Here is a 17,980-nt window from a genome sequence, read left to right as displayed (position 1 = left end):
AAGAAGTTTGCAATAAAGAACTTAAGAAAAACTGTCACCTACAATTCTACACCTGGCCAAATTATCTTTTAAAAATAAACATGAGAAAAAGTATTTTTGAACAGAAAACAAAATGATCTCAATTTGCAGATGGTGTGATCCTATGCATAGAAAATCCCAAATAATACCTACAGATGCAAATACACATACATGCACACAGAGGCCAGACACACACACACTCACATACACACACTCACATACACACACTACTACAGTTAATAAGTGAATTCAGCAAACTTTCAGCAAACAATCAGTTGTGTTAGCAATGAACAATCTGAGAAGAAAATTGACACAATGATTTCATTTATAATAGCACTGGTAAGAATAATGTGCCTGGGAATAAATTTGTTCAAGAAGGTGCAGTACTTGTACACAGACAACTACAGAGCATTGCTCGAGGAGATTCAGGAAGACCTAAATCAATGGACAGACATCTTGTGTCCATGGGTTGGAAGTTGTAACATGGTTAAGACAAAAATACAACTCAAAGCAACCCACAGATTCAATACAATCCTATCAAAAAGTGGCCTTTTTTACAGGAATGCCTGAGAAGAACTTCATATTCCTAAAAAATAGTGTGTCCCCCCAAAACAAAAGCAATCTTGAAATGCAAGAAGAAACATTTTCTATTCCAAAGGTCTTTAACTGCTCTAAGCAGTACTTGGTAGTCTTCAATATATAGGCTTTCACATCTCTTTTTTTCTTCTTTTGTTTCTGCACAGGATCTCACTCTTTCACCCAGGCTGGAGTACAGTGGCACAATCACAGCTCATTGCAGCATGGAATTCTCAGGCCTATGACATCCTAGGGCCTCATCCACTGATTCCTGGGACTACAGGCTCACACCACCAAACCCGGATAATTTTTCTGATTTTCAGTAGAGATGAGGGCTCACTATGTTGCCTAGGCTAGTTTCAAGCTTCTGAGATCAAGCAACCCTCCTGCCACAGCCTTCCAAAGTGCTGGGATTTGAAGCCATGCCTGGCTGGCTTTCATGTCTTTTCTATGTCGTTTATATTTCTGGATGCCATTGAGAGTCTGGCTGGCTTTCACATATTTGCTAGGTCGTTTATATTTCTTGATGTTATTGTAAATGTTTATTAAAGGAATCTTTTAAAAACTTTGTTTTGGCCAGGCGCGGTGGTCCACGCCTGTAATCCTAGCACTTTGAGAGGCCGAGGTGGGTGGATCATGAGGTCAGAAGATTGAGACCATCCTGGCTAACATGGTGAAACCCCATCTCTACTAAAAATACAAAAAAAAAAAAAAAATTAGCCTGGCGTGGTGGCGGGCGCCTGTAGTCCCAGATACTTGGGAGGCTGAGGCAGGAGAATGGCGTGAACCTGGGAGGTGGAGCTTGCAGTGAGCCAAGATGGTGCCACTGCACTCCAGCCTGGGAGACAGAGTGAGACTCCATCTCAAAAAAAAATTGTATTAAAATTATATATTTAAGGAATTACATATATATTTATATATATATAATACATATCCTTAAATTATATATATTTAAGGAATACAACCTGAGGACTACATATACATATACATAATGAACTAATGCCTACTAGGTGAGGGGCTGCCTTGTGAGCAAACCCAAGGTCCCTGGCTTATGAAGCCTTTGTCTAGAAGGAGGGAGGGATCAGCAAGGTGGGCACGCAGCAGGTTCTGTCTTTGGTGTGGGCATCTGCCCACTCGGGTCTCTGGCAATACTAACCAGGCTTCACGATGGGTGAGGTGAGCTAGGAATGGGAACGTGGATGACTTCAGATCCAGAGACTGCAGTTGTCACCTGGGGACCTGGCGTAGGTGTGGAGGAGTCTCCCACTGACTTGGCCCTGGGTCAATGCCCAAACATGCACAAGGACGGGACTCTCGGCCTCAATGCTTTAGGAGCCCCCAGTCTTCTAAAGAGGGTTTGTGGTGGGGAAGAATGTTCAACAAAACAGAAGAGTTATGGGTACTCTAGCTTGGCAACGGAGAATACTTCCTTGTGCTACTAAATGGCAATATTTGACAATTATGGATGACACAATTGAGCAACAGCTTTCACTGTTTAACAAGCAGTGTCTCTGGAACACTGGGTTAGTGCTGTTGGATGTTGACTGAAAAGTCAGTGGTTTGAGCCCATCCAGTCATATTAATGTTTCTAGCTGATGTGACCTTCCATCTGAAGAGTCTCCTCCTTGGACCAAATATCTCTTAAAGCTTCTCTTCCTCTTGTCTCTTGTCTATTTTCTAAGGTGCCTCTTTGTTGCTTGGGGCAAAAAAAGTCCATTTTTAATCCACACCCAACAAACATCTACCCTTACGTATCCTGGTTTTTAGGGTTTTGAGTTTGTTGTTTGTTTACTCAGCTTCTCATATTTGGAATACTGGAAATTCCTAAAGTGGAGAATGACAGAACGTGAATCACACCTATGGTGAAGCCACAGGCTCTGGATGAAAAACCTAATCTGCCAGGGTTTGAAGTTAAACACATTAATCTTCTGTGCCTCCATTTCTATCTGTCCAATGGGCTAAATCAGAACACTTAGGTTGTCCAGTGTTTAAATGAGCAGTGCAGGAAAAGCGTGGAGACAATGCCTGTCATGTAGTAATTGGTCAACACGCATGAGCTCCTATCAGCGCCATGGTCTCCAGCATTTCCATCAGGTTTTGATCTTTGAAATGTCCTTCTTGATATGAATGGATCATTCCTCAAACATTCTCTAACCGATGGCCATGAAATTGCTCCAATGTGTATTATTACAAATACAACTGCAGGGACCAGACTGACACATGTATCTGTCGTGCATCGCTTGTCTATTTCTCCGTAGACACCTGGAGATGGAATTGTCAGACCAAAGTATTTATACATGTTTGATTTTGCTAATTTCTGTCTAAATTACTGTGAAAAGAAAATATAACATGTCATACCTTTAACATTTTTTGAGAATTCTTTTTTTCTCCATCTTCTGGTCAAAACTGGGAAGTACTTGCCTACCATTTCCTCTGAACTTACTTTTGCCAACATTTGTGTAGTCATACAGTGGGATCACATTATATGCATGACATCAAACTCAAATCCTTAAATGAAAGTGATTAACATGACTGTGTAAAAATTTATCTTCAAAATACAGTGAATACATATATACACATACTTATATGGGAAAGGAATTATTTTATTTGGATACTTTATCAAAGTTATATATACTTGAAAATTTGTTTAGTAAAATAGCAGTCCCCTTGTGTACTCCCAGAGTTTCATCACATAGAAGCAATTATTTCGTTATTTATCTCCTTATGTCTAAATAGATATTATTACTTTTTGATTTTCAAGTTTAGGCACTACCTCTCCTTCACATACTTGCTCATCACCACCACCCCCAAACACGCCTCTCACCACCTTACCCTCCAACACGTTTGTGTCCTCGTTTGCTGGGTCAATTGCTACATTGTTATAACTTATATATTTTATTCAGAGTTCAGTCACATTGGATATACATAGCAGGAATGAGAGGCCAGTATCTTCAGGGAGTCTCTCTCAAGTAGATAAGCTTCAGAGATTTTTGTAATCTTTGGTCACCCTCCCCATCTTTTTCCTATTCCAGGTAAGTACTGGATCTGATGGGCCCAGCTCAGGTCAGGCACTCTCTCCTTGAGCAGTGGAGAGTGGGACATCTTCATGTGTAGTACCAGGAAGACACTGTCCAAAGAGGGACAGGTAGTTCTAAGACAGAAAAGTCTGTCTGGGGTACAGGTAGGCAAAACAAGGACACACACACAAAAATTAGTCTGTTCTGTGAGGGGAGCATGCAGTAGAGGGTGGATTCAGAGTGGGAGGGGAGAGTTTTGAGAGATATGGGCCATGGATATCACTCTGTGGGCCGGAGCCACACAAGACGGTTGGGGTCTCTCAGGGGCAGGGAGCTGAGGAGGATCTGCCCTCCCCAACCTGGGACACTGGTGAGGGGACTGTCCTGGTCACCAGACAGAAATGGGGTCTGGGCCAGGGCAGTTCTGGTGGGAAAGAAAGAACAGGACATCTCCTTAAGGAAAGGTCCTGAGTCAAGTCTTGGCAGGGAGGGAGGTTACCTTGCCCACTGGCAGCTGAAGATGGTTGGCCAGATGAGGGCACTGAAATCCATGTCCTCTAAACTTGTAGTTCAGTAAAAGAATGACAGCAGTAAAGGGTCTTTAGGAAGAGGAGGTGGAAGACCTGATTTGGGTTGGGGGCTCCAAGAAGAATGTCTGCCTTGCTGTGCAGAAGCCTGCTACACAACCTCCCTGGTCCCTTTGCTCAGTCTCCTGGCCAGACCCCTGTGAGCCCTGGAAGTGCACAGTCAGCTTAGCCAAGGCATCTCCAGCCAGGACTCATCCCTGGGCATTTCTGTGGCCTTGGGTGCCCTGGCCTCCAGGCCCTGTCTTGCAGGCAATCATCCTGCAAGGGAAGGGGGAAAGGGGGCTACTTGACAGTTAACTCTGAGCGGCTCCACAAGGTCCTGACTTAGCTCCTAGTCACTTGCAAACCTATATACCCCCATCTTATCCCCCAAACGATGAAAAGAAACTTTGCAGGACTCATGCCAGACAAATAGGGTGGGACCATTCTGTAGAGCCAAGTTCTCAGGACATCAATAAGAGATGGAAACCACCTGCTGGAAGGTGCCACAGTGGGAACCTTGGGGTCAGGGAGCAGTCACTGAACTGTCAGGGTGAATCCTGGCTCCTGGCCCTCACACACCCTTTCTCCCCCTCCCTCCTTCTCTCCTCCCTCCTGTCTGCTCTTTCCCCTCTCTCCCCTGCATCCCTCAGGTACCTTCCATGGGCCCTGACCCCTCCTTTTCAGAGGCTCCAAAGTGAGCCCTCAAAACACTTGGTAACCTTGGACATTTCCAAAACTGGAGAGACTTGACCACAGCATTTTTATGAGCTAGGAAGGTCGTCCAGAGCTCTTGCCTAAATTTTTCTGCTGATGAGAAGAGAACAAGAGTTTCCATCTGATCTGGTCCTAAGGCAACTTCTCCTTGGAGCAGAGTCTGGGCAGGAAGAAGGGGGTTGCCCAGGGCCCTGGACTTGCCCCTCCCAGCTGCTCTGCTCCTCTCCCCTTCACTGCAGGAGGCTGGCCAGGGATCAGGAACCTCTGTTCTCCACAGATGCTGGGATTCCAGGCTCAAATCTAAATATTGGCTGATTTAGGAGGCTAAGGGAGGCAATTCCCTGGAGGGAGGTGTCAGGATTTGGGACAAGAGCAGCATCTAGTTACCATCCACAGAGACCCCAAGGACAGGAATCCACTGGTAGCCGGTTGGAGGGGATCCCATGAAAACAAGATGAAATGCGCGCATTAGTACTGGACCCAAGATCAGGAGATGAAAAACTGCACTGTCCTAGGGGATGAAGGAATTAGGGAATCCTGGAAGTAAAGTGTTTCATATAGGTCATTTCTTCCAAAGAGACATAGGGCAATGGCCCAATGACGTGAACAAAAGAAAACTCGGGGTCTAGGATTGAGGGGAGGCAGCCTTTTTAGTGGAGACCTGTGACCTGGAGGCCCAGGGTCACCCCGACAGGGGAGGGGTCTTGCTGGTCGCTGGGTCCGGGACTCCAATTGCACACAGCCAGTGGCATGGAGGGTCTGTGACCATGATTGGGCAATTTCCCCCATTCTGCTTATGGAGCAATAGAGAGGAACCTCACTGGAATTATACAGAAAGGTTCCAGTGAGACTTGAACTCTGATCACTGTATTCAGAGTCCAAAGTGCTCACCATTACACCATGGAACCTCACACTAGCTTATAACTCGAGGTAACTGAGTTCATACTTAGCAGCCATAGTTCCCACACACCTACGTTAAGGCATTTCTTCTGATCCCTCAAGCAACACCAAAGAAGGTGGACCTGCAAGAAAGGAGTCATCCTCTTTCTCTCTGCCCTCTCCTTTGATCAACTTTTATCATTTCATTTGCACCTCAGAAAATGAGGCAAAATCCAGTTTGGGCTTAGGGCAGAGAAGAGCCCTTGAGGCCTCCCTCTGGAAAACATACTCTCTCAGTTTACCAGAGTTTCCTGTACCAAGGGGAAATTTCCGCAAACAGTAGTGTTATATTCTTTTTGCCTTCCCTCTTTTCCCTTTGCCCAGGGAGGCCAGATGATTGTGAGAACAGGACTTGGGACTTCCTGGGTGCCTTGCCCCCTTCCTCCATGTGATAAATAATGGCTGACACCAAGCAAGTGGGATTGGGAGGCAGGGAATCTTTCATTTTCTTCTTCATATACTTCTACCCATTTGTTTGGTTGGTTTTGGCAAGATTTTCTCACCAGAAATGGAGATTTGTTGGATTTAAAATAAAAAGTAATCAGCCATGTTTTACATTTCTATAAAACACTCAAACCAGGCCATACTCCCCTGCTGTGCCTCAAAATCAACCATAAACTGTCGAGGTCAGGAGGCAGGGCCCTGACACTTAAGCACAGTGTGTTTCCTCAGAATTGGCCAAGTTGATGCCACTCCAATTTCTCAATATACCACAACCCATTAATTGCGGTTTTTAAAACTGTACATGTATTTTTACCAAAACCCCAGGGCTTCGGTGTTCTCAGCACACAGAAAGACAATCATTGAGACATTGAGTATTGCTGAGGAAGAAGGCTTTAATTGGGTGCTGCAGCTGAGTAGACAGGAGATGAGTCTCAAATCTATCTCCCTGATTGACTAAAGTTAGGGGTTTATATAGCACAGAAGAAAAGTTAACTGTGTGTGGGAAAAGAGGAACTAGGGAGGGGTGAGGAAGCACTCGTGATGAGTGAGGGGACTGGCATCTCATTGTCTGGATGCTGTGATTGGCTGAGTTTCAGGTCTCTGATGCTTTTTGAGAGGACTGAGAGTCCTTTCCTGAGGAAGGAACTCAGATAAAACAAATATAAGTTTGTTTTATAGAATGGCTTGACCTCAGGAGTTTGAAACCAGCCTGGGCAATATGGTGAAACCCTGTCTCTACCAAAATACAAAAAGAAAAAGAGGGTTGCTTCCAAGATGGCTGAATAGGAACAGCTCCGGTCTACAGCTTCAAGTGAGATAGACGCAGAAGACAGGTGATTTCTGCATTTCCAACTGAGGTACCTGGTTCATCTCACTGGGACTCGTTGGACAGTGGATGCAGCCCATGGAGGATGAGCCAAAGCAGGGTGGGGTGTCGCCTCACCCGGGAAGTGCAAGGGGTTGGGGGATTTCTTTTTCCTAGCCAAGGGAAGCTGTGAGTGACTGTACCTCGAGGAGCAGTACACTCCTGCCCAAATACTGTGCTTTTTTCCACTGTCTTTGCAACCGACAGACCAGGAGATTCCCTCTTGTGCCTGGCTCGGCAGGTCCCATGCCCATGGAGCCTTGCCTGCTGCTAGCACAGCAGTCTGAGATCAACCTGTGACACTGGAGCATGGCAGGGGGAGGGGGTTCTGCCACTGCTGAGGCTTGAGTATGTGGTTCTATGGTCACAGTGTAAATAAAGTGGTAGGGAAGCTCGAACTGGGTAGAGCCCACTGCAGCTCAGCAAGGCCTACTGCCTCTAGATTCCACCTCTGGGGGCAGGGCATATCTGAATAAAAGGCAGCAGACAGCTTCTGCAGACTTAAACGTCCCTGCCTGGCAGCAGGGACTGCTGTCATAATCATTATGATTATGAATCATAATCATGAAGACAATCTGTATTCCAGAATAGTAAGGGAACCTATTCCATCAGGGAGCCAACTGAAAACATCAAATCCCAGTTCACACCCCAGGGTGTGGTGTCATGCACCTGTAGTCCCAGCTACTTGGGAGGATTAGTAAGGAGGTTTGCTTGAATTCGTGAGGTCAAGGCAGAAGTAAACCCTGATCATGCCACTGTACTCCAACCTGGGTGACAGTGAGACCTTGTCTCAGAAACAAACAAACAAACAAAAAACCCCACAAAACCAAACAACAACAAATTGTCACCTCATTCTGAAATGACAGTGGCAAACATCACTTTGCTATTTGAAAATTAAAAGAAGCCGGGCGTGGTGGCTCACACCTGTAATCCCAGCACTTTGGGAGGCCGAGGTGGGCGGATCACAAGGTCAGGAGATCGAGACCATCCTGGCTAACAGAGTGAAACCCCATCTCTACTAAAAATACAAAAAATTAGCCGGACGTGGTGGCAGGTGCCTGTAATCCCAGCTACTGGGGAGGCTGAGGCAGGAGAATGGCGTGAACCCGGGAGGCGGAGCTTGCAGTGAGCCGAGATAGCCCCACTGCACTCCAGCCTGAGCGAAGAGCGCGAGACTCCGTCTCAAAAAAAAAAAAAAAAAAAAAATTAAAAGAAAAACACTCCCTCTTGCTATCAACCTGCCCTCTTGCTCTAACTTGTCTGACCCATGGTTTAAAATGCCCAAAAGCTGATGTACTCAAATTATAGTACACTTACCTGTTCTGCACCAGCATTTACTTTTGTCTGGAGGAGATCACCATGCATGGTCCTATAAATGTCTAACGGCATGGAATGATGAAGGGCAGTGTCTTTTAGGATAGTTGGATATATATATATATATATATATATATATATATATATATGCGGAATGCTACATCACAAGAATAAGGAGGTGAAAAGAACCAGTTTCTTTTGTAATCCTAAACGTTCTAGTCTGAGAATTAAAAGCCATTGTTCGAAGAAGGGTGCCCAGGGTCCAGCTGGTCGCCGAAAGCTTGCTCCGCAATACAGGCTAAGGACCAGCTTCTTTGGAAGAGAACAGATGAGGGAAGCAGAAGAGAAAAAAGGGAAAGGCAGACGTCACTTCCCCTTGCCGGCTCCGGCAGCGGGTTGGTCGGCTGAGCGGCAGAAAGGCAGACGGGGACTGGGAAAGGCACTGTCGGTGACATCACGGATAGGGCGACTTCTATGTAGATGAGCCAGCGCAGGGGCTGCTGCTTCGCCACATGCTGCTTCGCCACGAAGGAGTTCCCGTGCCGTGGGAGCGGGTTCAGGACCGCTGGTCGGACCTGAGAGTCCCAGCTGTGTGTCAGGGCTAGGAGGGCTGGGGGGAGGGGGGGGGGGGTGCGCGGGGCAAGTGACCGTGCGTGTAAAGGGTGAGGCGTGTGAGGCTGTGGCGGGGCGGAGGTGCAATAGCTCATACTTACCCGGCAGGAGAGATACCATGGTCACGAAGGTGGTTTTTTCCAGAGCGAGGCTTATCCATTGCACTCCGGATGTGCTGACCTCTGCAGTTTCTCCAAATGCGGGAAACTCGACTGTATGATTTGTGGTAGTGGTGGACTGCGTTCGCGCTTTCCCCTGCATTTTTGTCGTTTTAAAAGTAGGTTTTGTTTGCTGCAGAAACGCATACTAGGCGTCAGCATAAGCTGAAAATCAGGTCTTTGTTCCCATCTGTAACTTCACTGAAACTAAAAATTTGGAACATAGTGGTTCTCACGTTTGTAATCCCAGCAATCTATGAGGTACGTCGATAGGTTATGTTTATGTTAATATCGCTCGACCTCAGGCGTGTGTGGGCAAATATGGTGAACCCGTCTCTACTAATCTCTTAGCCTTTTTTGTTGTTGTTCTATAGAAATAAAACTAAGCTTTTCTTTTCCCTATGGGATTAACAGCAAACAGTCTGCTGGAGTGTATGGCGCGATCTCGCCTTACTGCAACCTCTGCCTCCTGCGTTCAAGCTATTCTCCTTCCTCAACCAGAGAATACTCAGCCTCCCGAGTAACTGGCATTACAGGCTCAGGCAACCAAAAAATTAGGTCCGGCTAATTTTTTGAATTTTTAGTAGAGACATGGTTTCACCGGGCCGGGCGCACTGGCTCGCGCCTGTAATCCCAGCACTTTGGGAGGCGGAGGCGGGTGGATCATGAGGTCAGGAGGTCAAGACCATCCTGGCTAACACAGTGAAACCCCATCTCTAATAAAAATACAAAAAAAAAAAAAAAAAAAAAAAAATTAGCCGGGCGTGGTGGCACGTGCCTGTAGTCCCAGCTACTCAGGAGGCTGAGGCAAAAAAATCGCTTGAACCCGGGAGGCAGAGGTTGCAGTGAGCTGAGATCGCACCACTGCACTCCAGCCTGGGCGACAGAGCGAGACTCCGTCTCGAAAAAAAAAAAAAAAAGAGTGACAGGGTTTCACCATGTTGGCCACGCTGGTCTTGAACTCCTGACCTCAAGTTTTCCGCCTGCCTCGCGGCCTCCCAAAGCGTTGGGATTACAGGCCTGAGCCACCGCACCTGGCCTGTTTACAGACTTTACAGACACATTTTGTTTACAAGCTTTACAGGTACAGTTCAATTGCGATTAGTGTATATTATGTTTGGCCCAAGACAAGTGTCTTTTTTTTTCCAGTGTGGCCCAAGGAAGCCAAAATTTAGACAACCCTGCTCCAGAGGGTTTGATTCATGGTTCCACTGGGTTATGCTTATTGCCTATAATTCCATTTGATATTTTCCAAATTTGATTTTTTAAAAAGCGTTTTCCTGAAGCACCCTAAAGCTTTCCTAATAATATGAGAACTTAAACCAGATTGGATGTAGCAAAACCCAGCTGGAATCCTGCAACTTCTAACCTTAATGTTAGATCAAGAAGCAAAACACCCACCAGTCCAAGGGTCAGGGAAGCTGAAGATCATGCCTGAGCTGTAACACCGCCCTTCCCAGCATACAAAAGTGTGTAATAGCCACTTGAATTCTATCTTCCAAGTGTCTCCTGTTGCCCAGGCTAACCTAGAGCTATCTAAAGATGGCAAATCTGGGAAATGTGCATTCAGCTTGGCCAAACTGATGCATTACAAATCCACCACAGTCCACTTCTTCTCAAAGTGGCATCAATGTACACCTTCCTCCTCTTCTTTTTTCCTCCTCTTCCTCTTCTTTCGCTTCTTCCTCCTCCTTTTTCCTCCTTGTAAAATCATACTTAAGGTTCAAATAAAGACAATATGAAAATCATACTTTTTCTCATTCAGTGAAAATATGCCAACCCTTTCCCCAACAGGATAAAGTCTTTGTCTTTGAATGATATTCACTCCTTTTTTAGCTAGATAGATCACATTCCATATTTGCTTTCCTGTAACCTAAATATTGAGATTTCTAAAAGTTAATTATTAATGAATGTGCTAGCTAGGGTGATGGAAGAGGAGAATTCTCAAGAAAAGTTTTGGTTAATAGACACCCAAATGTATTCATCTCAAAATAATGAAGAAATACTCATAACTATTACAAGTCCTGATTTCTGCAACTGGCACTGGCACTAGCTGGTATTTGTAACTATCTTCACATCTTGTACTCACAGCCAGTTCCTTTGGGCCTGGGCCAGTGGACGTGAGCGTGGGAAGGACAAGAACCCGCGGTGCCCCCCACCGCACTATCCTCGGGTCTCCAGAGGTGGGATCCACCGGGCAGGGGCCTTTGCTGGATTCTAAACCGGCTCTGGGGATACAAGAACAGCTGCCTTTGAGAAACAGTTCAGGTCTCCATATTCCAGACTTCCTAGTAGGACTAAACGCTTAACGTTCACACAGGAATTCATGGTTCTCCTAAAACCCTGCGGTGGAATGCCTTCCTTCACCGAGCATTTATTGGGCACCTACCAGGTGCTAGGCTGGCTCTGGGCGAAGGGCTGCAGCCTGTGCAAACTCCAGGTCCCTGTCCGGTGGATCCCACCTCTGAGGGCCCGAGGGCGACGCGGTGAGGACACCACGGGTTCTGGTCCTTCCCACGCGCGCGTCCGCTAGCCCAGGCCCGGCGGAAATGACTGTGAGCTCAAGGTGTGAAGCGGGGCTAAGAATGGGAAAGCGAGTGACTTCCGCCTGAGAAGCTGCAGTTGTCGCCTGTAGAGGGGCCGGCGACTTTTGAGACGGTGAAGAGCAGGCGGGGGAAGCAGTGAAGAGCAGACGGTGAGGAGCAGGCGGCCGTTTGGCCGTTGGAGTCCCCCAGCTGACTTCTGCCCGGGTAGAATGTCCAAACGTGCCCAAAGACTCGACTCTTGGCTTCAATGTCTCCCGTGTTCTGGGTTTCTGGAGTGCGCGGGATTGGACAGGCTACAAACATATGAGATTATCTACCGCCAGAGGTTAAAATGCCATTTCTGGTATCAGCAAATCTAAACCATTAGAGTCTCTGTGGCGCAATAGGTTAGTGCGTTCGGCTGTTTGAACCGAAAGGCTGGTGGTTCAAGCCCACCCAGAGATGGTACCTTTTACTTAGGCAAGATTCACGCTTTCTGTTTAAAGACTTTAATCCTGGGAATCTTCCGGACCTCTACTAGCTTTAAATTCGATGCCAAAATACGCTGTGCGAAGGCTCAAGTTCCATGGAAGTTCCTAAAAACAAGAATATTTCAGCAAAAGTAATTTTTCAATAGAGCCTGAGCCTGGGGCTTCAGAGCTTACGCCATAGCCACTGCACTTATTTCATCACTTCCTGAAGCTGGGTTTTTACAACTGCACATTCCTGGAAATCCAAAACTCCCAATAATTGAAAACAAGAAAATCCCAGTCTTCACTTGTGGTGAAGCCTCAATTTCCGGGTTGAAATCTTGGTTGGTTCATGATGTGACTTTTAAAACGTTACTGAATTTTCTGTATCTCTATTTCTTCATCTATAAAAACAGAAAAAAAAAAAAAAAGTGCTTCCCTTGGCTGGGTGTGGTGGCTCATGCCTGTAATTGCAGCAGTTTGGGAGGATGAGGCGGGCAGATCACCTAAGGTTAGGAGTTCGAGACCTGCCTGGTCAACTTGGTGAAACCCCATCTCTACTAAAAATACAAAAATGAGCTGGGCGTGGTGGCAGGTGCCTGTAATCCCAGCTACTTGAGAGGCTGAGGCAGGAGAATAGTTTGAACCCAGGAGGCAGAGGTTGCAGTGAGCCAAGATTGCGCCACTGCACTCCAGCCTGGTAACAGAGCCGACTCCATCTCAAAAAAAAATAATAATAACAAATAAATAAACAATGCTTCTCTCATGGATTAATCTAACATTTGTGAATCCAAAAGTATGTGAGACAGGTCTCAATAAATTTAGAAAGTTTACCTTGCAAGGTTAAGGTGGCACCCATGACACAGTTTCAGGAGGTCCTGGCAACATGTGCCCAAGGTGGTCGGGTACAGCTTGCTTTTATTCATTTTAGGGAGACAGAATACATCGATCAATACATGTAAGATTTACACTGCTTCAATCTGGAAGGGCGGGACAACTCAAAGGGTGGGGGGCTTCCAGGTCATAGATTTAAAATTTTTCTGATTAGCTATTGGTTGAAAGAGTTCTTATTCCAGAAGGGAATTTCTGGGTTAGATAGGGGGTTGTGGAGACCAAGGTTTTACCATGCAGATGAAGCCTCCAGGTAGCAGGCTTCAGAGAAAATAGATTGTAAATGTTTCTTATCAGACTTAAGGTCTGTGTTGATGTTAATGCTGGTTGGCTTTTCCTGAGTTCCAAAAGGAAGGAGGGTATAATGAGGCATGTCCAACTTCTTCCCATCATGGCCTGAACTAGTTTTTCAGGTTAACTGTGGAATGACCTTGACCTAGAGCAGGGGTCCATTCACATGGTTGGGGGGCCTTAGAATTTTATTTTTGGTTTACACATTTGATGAGAAATACACATAAAGCATTTGAGCACCTAATAAATGTTCATTAAACGTTAGCTGCTATAATTATTTTCAGTGGCATCATCATCACCACTTTCATATTTTACCTCAGGCTTTTAAACAACTGCTCATCTTTTTATGGTATGGATGAACCAGTATATATTTAAATGGCCCTCAGCTAATGGACACAAAATTGTGTCTAATGCTTATTCTTATAAAAAATTATTCAGAGAACATCCTTATACAAATATCTTTCATCATTTGTGCAGGGATTTCTTTTTTTTTTTTTTTTTTTTTGAGACGGTGTCTTGGTCTGCTGCCCAGGCTGGAGTGCAGTGGTACGATCTCGGCTCACTGCAAGCTCCGCCTCCCAGGTTCACGCCATTCTCCTGCCTCAGCCTCCAGAGTAGCTGGGACTACAGGCGCCCGCCACCAGGCCCAGCTAATTTTTGTATTTTTAGTAGAGACTGGGTTTCACTGTGTTAGCCAGGATGGTCTCGATCTCCTGATCTCGTGATCTGCCTGCCTTGGCCTCCCAAAGGCCTGGGATTACAGGTGTGAGCTGTGCAAGGATTTCTTAAAACAGACTTCTAGAAATAGACTTCCCTGATCAAAGTATTTGTGCCTTTCCAGTTTTTCTAATTGATGCTTAATTGACCTCTAAAGAAGTTGGGCCTAGTCATATTCCCACATCCTAAGAGAATGCTCCTTCCTTGGCCACACTATCTGACATTTAATAGCAGCACAAACTCTTCACTTTTGTTTGGGGAATATTATTGCTTGCAGGTCTCACACATAGCACTGAATCTTACAGGTAAGGAGCTGGTGCTACCCTGTTCTCCTTTGTTCTCCTGACCCCTGAGAATTCTGGGAAGGTGGTTCACAAGAGAGACTTGAGGTTGGATTCACCTGACTGTAAAAGTGCTGACAATGGGTGTTCCCACTGTTCCTGTGACAGAGAGCCCAGGCTTCAGCTGCTGAAGAAGAACTCAGACCTAACCCTCCAGGGCGGGACCTTTAATTTGGCACAGAGTTGGTCCTTAGCCAAATAAAAATTGAAAAGGGGAGATTTTAAATTTTCATCTAATTAAGACTTTATATAATGGATCTTTTTCTTATTGTGGCAACAAGAGGAGAGATTGCATTCTTGGGCTTTTATTGTTGGAACTTAATAATACTGGCTATTCTACTGCTCTTGTGGAATTGTTTGGTCTATGCTGGTACATGGTACTTGCTATGAAACACTGTCTGGTGAGCTGGATAGGCAAGTAGCTAAAGAAAACGTCATAAGAAACAGAAATAGGAGTTGAGTCCAATCTCTCTCCTGCACTGCAAGATTCTGTTGCAGTGGTACCTACACCTATTGCCATAGCACCCCCCAAATTTTCTTTAAAGCTAAGAAAATAGAAATAGAGGATGGATTCTCAAATAGATATACCTAGAGTTAGTTAAGTAAAGTCTGATTTTGATTCTTTCAGAGGTTTGGATGTCTTAGTTATCTCAGGCTGCTGTAACAAAATACCATCTACAGGGTGGCTTAAACATTTATTTCTCACAGTTCTGGAGGCTGAGATGTCCAAGATCAAGGTGCCAGCAGGTTTGGTTCTTGGTGTGAGTCCTCTTCCTAGCTTCTAGATAGTGATTTTTTTTTTTTTGTACAGTATTTACCCTGGCAATAATAATCTTATTTTTCCATTTGGTTAGTTTTTCATGTATTTATTACTTAATACTAGCCAATTTCTCCCCAGCTCTGTAAATCTCCCCTCGACACATAGAAACACAAAATCATTTTGATTGGTTTGCCTGCTTGTATGTTTGTTCAAGAAATTTTTCCTGGCCCAGCGTGGTGGCTCATGTCTGTAATCCCAGCACTTTGGGAGGCCCAGGCAGGTGGATCACCTGAGGTCAGGAGTTCAAGAACAGCCTGGCCAGCGTGGTGAAACCCCGTCTTTACTAAAAATACAAAAATTAGTCGGGCATGGTGGGGGGCGCCTGTAATCCCAGCTACTCGGGAAGCTGAGGGCAGGAGAATCGCTTGAACTGGGCAGGCGGAGGTTGCAGTGAGCCAAGATTGCACCACTGCATTCCAGCCTGGGCAAAAGAGCGAGACTCCTTCTCAAAAAAAGAAAAAAAAAGAAAGAAAGAAAGAAAAATTTTTCCTGGCACATTTCTATCTGTTCCATTCTGGATGACTTGCTCTTCAGGCTTATCCCACAGCTGTTATCATAATATCTCTCTTTACTGCACCATCTTGGGATTTCCATCGCCTCTCTCTTTTGTTAGATCCCCTGCTTCGTGGATCTCAAGGGGGTTCATTCCTCACTCACTTCTTCCTTTTGATGATGCATATCCTCCAAAACCTCCTATAAAGTGGTTACCTTAGAAATAAACTTTTTGAGACACTGCATGTCTGAAAATGTCTATTATACCGATACACTTAATTGATATTTTACTAGATAGAGATACATAGAGATAGGTTGAAATAATTTCTCTCAGATTTTTAAAAGCGCTGCTTTTTTTTTTTTTTTTTTTTTTGAAACAGAGTCTCGCCTCGCTCCGTCGCCCAGGCTGGAGTGCGGCGGCGGGATCTCGGCTCACTGCAACCTCCACCTGCCGGGTTCAAGCGATTCTCCTGCCTCAGCCTCCCCAGTAGCTGGGATTACAGGCACCCGCCACCACGCCCGGCTAATTTTTTTATTTTTAGTAGAGATGGGGTTTCGCCATGTTAGCCAAGCTGGTTTTGAGAGGAGAGCACTCCTCATATTGTCTTATACTTAATTTCTTGTTTGCTGAAAAAGTGGAGGTTGAAAGAATGGGCAGAAGTGAAAATCGTGGTCAGACAACCGGGCGCCACATTTCGGGCCTGGTTGTTAAAATTCAACCCCTGACCTCACCACTTGCGCTGTCTATAAATTCCAGACATTGTATAAAAACGCATTATGAAACTCCCTTTTCTGTTCTGTTTCGTTCTGATTACCGGTGCATGCAGCCCCCAGTCACGTACCCCTCGCTTGCTCAATGGATCATGACCTCTCCCCCCACCCACAGCCCCTATAGAGTTGTGAGCCCTTAAAAGGGACAGGAATTACTTATTCGGGGAGCTCGGTTTCTAGGACGTGAGTCGGCCGACGCTCCCAACTGAATAAAGCTCTTACCTTCCACAGTCCGGTGTCTGAGGGATTTTGTCTACGACCTCTCCTGCTACAGTTTCAAACTCCTGACCTCAAGTGATCCGCCTCCCTCGGCTTTGCAAAGTGCTGGGATTACAGGCGTGAACCACCGCGCCCGGCCCTTGTTGTTTACTGTTTTCCTATAGTCTTTTTTTTTTTTTGAGACGGAGTCTCGCTCTGTTGCCCAGGCTGGAGTGCAGTGGCACAATCTCGGTTCACTGCAACCTCTGCCTCCTAGGTTCAAGCGATTCTTCTGCCTTAGCCTCCCAAGTAGCTGGGACTACAGGCATACACCACTATGGCCAGCTAATTTTTGTATTTTTAGTAGAGACGGGGTTTCACCATATTGGCCAGGCTGGTCTCGAACTCCTGACCTCGTGATCCGCCCGCCTCGGGCTCCGAAAGTGCAGGGATTACAGGAGTGAGCCACTGCGCCCGGCCTACTGTTTTCCATAGTCGTTTCTGAGAAAGAAGAAGTAACCCTTTTCTGCTCTCAGCTAGAGCTGGTCTGATAAACACCTAGGCCATGATGTTCTCCGGTTCAAACTAAAAATTTCACAACACCAATATCAGACAAAGCTACCCTCTCACCAAGATGAAAGAAAGACTATTTCACAATCATATTTGAGCACAAACAGAACACTGTTCAAACCATAATATGATCAAACATTCCCCTTTCCCAGCTACTAATAGTGACTGTTAATTCTTTTATTTTTTATTTTTTTGAGACGGAGTCTTGCTCTGTCGCCAGGCTGGAGTGCAGTGGCGTGATCTCGGCTCACTGCAACCTCTGCCTCCCCGGTTCAAGCGATTATCCTGTCTCAACCTCCGGACTAGCTGGGACTACAGGCGCCCACCACCACACTCAGCTAATTTTTGTATTTTTAGTAGAGATGGGGTTTCACCATATTGGCCAGGCTGGTCTCGAACTCCTGACCTTGTGGTCCGCCCGCCTTGGCCTCTCAAAGTGTTGGGATTACAGGCGTGAGCCACTGCACCTGGCCTTATTATTTATTTTATTTTATTTTATTTTATTTTATTTTTTTGAGACAGTCTCTGTCACCCAGGCTGGAGTGCAGGGGCGTCATCTCAGCTCACTGCAACCTCTGCCTCCTGGGTTCAAGCGATTCTCCTCCCTCAGCCTCTTAAGTAGCTGGGATTACAGGCATGCCCAACCATGCTCGGCTAACTTTTGTATT

The 17,980-nt window shown here is 45.8% G+C and overlaps 1 long non-coding RNA gene and 1 other non-coding gene across 2 annotated transcripts; one reads left to right on the top strand and one right to left on the bottom strand.

The window, feature by feature from the left end:
• Window positions 1-321: 321 nt before the first annotated feature.
• LOC107971077 (uncharacterized) lies at window positions 322-17,487 on the bottom strand. Its single transcript, XR_008540191.2, has 5 exons — window positions 16,767-17,487; window positions 9,170-12,347; window positions 8,460-9,031; window positions 2,953-3,102; window positions 322-2,856 (listed from the first exon to the last, which is right to left on the bottom strand). It is a non-coding gene; the product is annotated as an uncharacterized LOC107971077 (long non-coding RNA).
• Window positions 9,162-9,326, top strand: LOC112207628 (U1 spliceosomal RNA). The gene has a single exon (XR_002942054.2). It is a non-coding gene; the product is annotated as a U1 spliceosomal RNA (small nuclear RNA).
• Window positions 17,488-17,980: the final 493 nt, after the last annotated feature.

This window comes from Pan troglodytes, chromosome 1, assembly GCF_028858775.2.
Source record: "Pan troglodytes isolate AG18354 chromosome 1, NHGRI_mPanTro3-v2.0_pri, whole genome shotgun sequence".
NCBI classification, from domain to species: domain Eukaryota; kingdom Metazoa; phylum Chordata; class Mammalia; order Primates; family Hominidae; genus Pan; species Pan troglodytes.
This window is presented reverse-complemented; position numbering and strand designations above follow the sequence as displayed.